The sequence below is a fragment of the Paramormyrops kingsleyae genome, unplaced genomic scaffold (genome assembly GCF_048594095.1).
Source record: "Paramormyrops kingsleyae isolate MSU_618 unplaced genomic scaffold, PKINGS_0.4 ups32, whole genome shotgun sequence".
NCBI lineage: Eukaryota > Metazoa > Chordata > Actinopteri > Osteoglossiformes > Mormyridae > Paramormyrops > Paramormyrops kingsleyae.
In genome coordinates this window covers 284056-289055 of record NW_027325970.1, presented here as the reverse complement: position 1 = coordinate 289055, position 5000 = coordinate 284056, and positions in this window count along the sequence as shown.

Genomic DNA, 5000 nt, shown 5'->3' with positions numbered 1-5000 from the left:
CTGTGCTTTGTTTAGTTTGTCTCCACCTCTGTGTATCCCTCCCCCCTTGAAACGTATAAGCTGCGCCGAGCTGAGTCTTAGTCAGACTTGGATGACTACAGCGGCGCATTGGCGAGTTCTCAGTAAAGAGGAACTTCGGCCGGAGAGATATGCCAACGTCTCCCGGTCTCTGCTTCGACAGAGGAAAACGTTTCCAACACGACCCTAGCTCCAAACCCTAAGCATAGGCCAGACGGGGCGACCATAGCTCCGAACCATAAGCGTAGGCCAGACGGGGCGACCATAGCTCCGAGCCTAGGACAAGGGCGACAAGGGTCAGCCTCCGCCCGGGGCCTACGCATAGGCCGCAGTGACGAAATTTATAAATTGTTCAGTCTAGCTTCCAACATGACAGTATATGAACTGAGAGAGATAGGCAGATTGGATTTGCAGTTGGGGGTAAAGATGGGGACATTTGTAATAAGATCAAGTCTGGGGGCCCAGGAGTCTGAGACATTGACATTTCATCTCTGTGAGCTTCCTGATCACCGGGTGGGGGCCCAAAGTAAAGGTGAATGCTAATCTCAAGGCCAGGCCGTGCCTTTGTCGCTATGGTAATGTGAAGGTCTGGGTGATACTATCATGCTAATTAGGGTTAGCACCTGGAGAGGCATTTGAAAGGCAGTGTTATGCTGATGAAATCAGGGCTGGGGAACTTCCAGGCTGATTCCTGGAACATGCTGTGCTTTGTTTAGTTTGTCTCCACCTCTGTGTATCCCTCCCCCCTTGAAACGTATAAGCTGCGCCGAGCTGAGTCTTAGTCAGACTTGGATGACTACAGCGGCGCATTGGCGAGTTCTCAGTAAAGAGGAACTTCGGCCGGAGAGATATGCCAACGTCTCCCGGTCTCTGCTTCGACAGAGGAAAACGTTTCCAACACGACCCTAGCTCCAAACCCTAAGCATAGGCCAGACGGGGCGACCATAGCTCCGAACCATAAGCGTAGGCCAGACGGGGCGACCATAGCTCCGAGCCTAGGACAAGGGCGACAAGGGTCAGCCTCCGCCCGGGGCCTACGCATAGGCCGCAGTGACGAAATTTATAAATTGTTCAGTCTAGCTTCCAACATGACAGTATATGAACTGAGAGAGATAGGCAGATTGGATTTGCAGTTGGGGGTAAAGATGGGGACATTTGTAATAAGATCAAGTCTGGGGGCCCAGGAGTCTGAGACATTGACATTTCATCTCTGTGAGCTTCCTGATCACCGGGTGGGGGCCCAAAGTAAAGGTGAATGCTAATCTCAAGGCCAGGCCGTGCCTTTGTCGCTATGGTAATGTGAAGGTCTGGGTGATACTATCATGCTAATTAGGGTTAGCACCTGGAGAGGCATTTGAAAGGCAGTGTTATGCTGATGAAATCAGGGCTGGGGAACTTCCAGGCTGATTCCTGGAACATGCTGTGCTTTGTTTAGTTTGTCTCCACCTCTGTGTATCCCTCCCCCCTTGAAACGTATAAGCTGCGCCGAGCTGAGTCTTAGTCAGACTTGGATGACTACAGCGGCGCATTGGCGAGTTCTCAGTAAAGAGGAACTTCGGCCGGAGAGATATGCCAACGTCTCCCGGTCTCTGCTTCGACAGAGGAAAACGTTTCCAACACGACCCTAGCTCCAAACCCTAAGCATAGGCCAGACGGGGCGACCATAGCTCCGAACCATAAGCGTAGGCCAGACGGGGCGACCATAGCTCCGAGCCTAGGACAAGGGCGACAAGGGTCAGCCTCCGCCCGGGGCCTACGCATAGGCCGCAGTGACGAAATTTATAAATTGTTCAGTCTAGCTTCCAACATGACAGTATATGAACTGAGAGAGATAGGCAGATTGGATTTGCAGTTGGGGGTAAAGATGGGGACATTTGTAATAAGATCAAGTCTGGGGGCCCAGGAGTCTGAGACATTGACATTTCATCTCTGTGAGCTTCCTGATCACCGGGTGGGGGCCCAAAGTAAAGGTGAATGCTAATCTCAAGGCCAGGCCGTGCCTTTGTCGCTATGGTAATGTGAAGGTCTGGGTGATACTATCATGCTAATTAGGGTTAGCACCTGGAGAGGCATTTGAAAGGCAGTGTTATGCTGATGAAATCAGGGCTGGGGAACTTCCAGGCTGATTCCTGGAACATGCTGTGCTTTGTTTAGTTTGTCTCCACCTCTGTGTATCCCTCCCCCCTTGAAACGTATAAGCTGCGCCGAGCTGAGTCTTAGTCAGACTTGGATGACTACAGCGGCGCATTGGCGAGTTCTCAGTAAAGAGGAACTTCGGCCGGAGAGATATGCCAACGTCTCCCGGTCTCTGCTTCGACAGAGGAAAACGTTTCCAACACGACCCTAGCTCCAAACCCTAAGCATAGGCCAGACGGGGCGACCATAGCTCCGAACCATAAGCGAAGGCCAGACGGGGCGACCATAGCTCCGAGCCTAGGACAAGGGCGACAAGGGTCAGCCTCCGCCCGGGGCCTACGCATAGGCCGCGGACTCTGCCAATATGTCCCAGAGGCGAATGGCCACTGCGGGGCCTCCAGCCCGGGCAGAGGGGAAGCCTCCCCGGCAGCCCCATTAACGCCTAATTGGCCAGGCGGCCCCGTCTACACTTAGTTGAGCTGGCGGCCTCATTTACATTAAGTGGACCCGGCGGCCCCATTCACACCTAGTTGATCAGGCGGGCCCGTTCACACCTAGTTGATCGGGCGGGGCCATTCGCACCTGGTTGATCGGGCGGGCCCGTTCGCACCTAGTTGACCGGGCGGCCGCATTCACAAGTACCGCAGTGGGCGGCCTCGTTTACATTCAGGGGACCTGCCGGCCCGATTGACGTCTAGTTGATCAGGCGGGCCCGTTCGGACCTAGTTGACCTGGGGGCGGCCGCATTTACATGTAGCGCAGCGGGCGGCCGCATTTACATTAACCCTCTACCGCACACAATTTGATGGTACATGATAAGAAATTATTCCACATCACTTATTGGTTAATTTTGGGACATTTTATTGATTATGTATGTACATATTTATTTCACCGCCCCCCTCTCCAAATGATCTTTTGTTGCCTAAGGGCAAAGTTGTGCAACACTGATACAAAACCACAGAGAAAATTATGTCTTCATAGATCATAATACAATGCTCAGAGAGCAATGCAAAGTAACAAAATTTTTGATGGCTTCCCATCGTGCAAGAGGCATAACATCAGCAACATGTGCAATGTGGCTACTATGGCTCCAGAACATGCGAGTAGCTGGAAGACCAAATATTGACATATGGAGCACAGTGGCAAAGAACTGTTCAAGTTCTTGAACAGTAAGGTTAAGTGGCTTGCACAGGAGAGGTAATGGTGTGACATGTTTTCCATCGAGGGGTCTTGGAAGAACTACTGTCATCTTCAGGCAGACTGTCATCGTCATGTTCCTCTTCATCACTGGTGTATTGATCGTCTATAAATATATATACATATACGTCAACAAAAATACATCAATCACAACTAAAGCTTACATGACTGTATTGGATACCCTGTCTGCTGCACACACCTTTATTTCATTTGAATGACATCTAAAAATTTATCAACACATTTGATTTGTTTATGCAAATGAGTTCAATGACAACCAGAGAAGCAATATTTTAAAACCTACTTTCACTTCTGCTCAAACCTTTCTCTGCATTCCACTCCTCCTCACTGTCACTGCAGTCTATCTCACTGTCTGATGGGATATCCCTAACATGCTGATCCTGAGTTTTACTCCCATAGGAAAATCTTGTGTCCATTTTCTGCCAAAATGCGTTAAATTAAATTAGAAAATAATTTAAAAAACATTGTGCTTACAATGTGCAAAAGTACATGCAATAATATACTAACACACTGTCAAGAAAGCCTCTTAAAATCTACCCCTTATCGCAGAACGTTGCCCTAGGGCAACGAAAACATAAGCTATATTTCAGAACATGCAAAATAAAAAGTAAGTAAATAAAACCTGGGGGAAAAAAAAAAAAACAAGGCTTCTCTACAGCTTCATAGACATGCACATATTTTTTTATCTACAGATAATGCCAATATAAATAAGGTTAATGAAGGAAGCACAGCGGGCGGCCTCATTTACATTCAGTGGGCCTGCCGGCCCCTTTCACACCTAGTTGATCAGGCGGGCCCGTTCGCACATAGTTGACCGGTACGCCCGCATTTAAATGTAGGGCAGTGGGCGGCCTCATTTACATTAAGGTGACCCGACGGCCCCGTTCGCACCTAATTGACCGGGCGGCCGGATTTTCACAGTTGAAAAGGCGGCCGGATTTACATGCATTTGACCAGGTCGGCCGTATTTGCACATAGTTGAAAAGGCGGCCTCATTAGCATTTAGTGGGCCAGGAGGCCCCATTCACACCTAATTTAGCACGATGGGGGGTGGGGGGGGGGGGGTTTGGTGAGGGGGGGGGGGGGGGGTTGGGGGTTTAGCGCGGTGTGGTTGGAGCTGGGGGGGGGGGGATGGGCAGTGGCCAGCTCCCGGAGGCCTCCCGGTGCTCCCCGGGCTGCCAGGCGGGCACAACAATGTCCCGAAATCGACCAGACGAAGCCAGGCCTTCTGCCTGGGCAGAAGGGAAGCCTCCCCGGCCAGCACGGGGACGGCGGGCCGCATGGGTAAGTGGGGGTGGTGAGATGGGGAGGGGCCGGGGGTGGGGGGGGCAGTTTGGTGAGAGAGGTTTTTGGGGGGGGGGGGAAGGGGGAGGGGGGGGTTTGGTGTAGCGCGGTGGGGGTGGAGCGGGTGGGGAGGGGGATGGGCAGTGGCCAGCTCCCGGAGGCCTCCCGGTGCTCTCCGTGTGCCACTCTGCCCCCCCCCCTCCCCCCCCCCGGGCTGCCAGGCGGGCCCCAACAACACCTGATACCGACCAGACGAAGCCAGGCCTCTCGTCTGGGCAGGGGGCGGAGCCTCCCCAGCCACGCCGGCCCGCCTTCTCTTGGGGGCGGGACCAGTGGGCGGTGCCCTT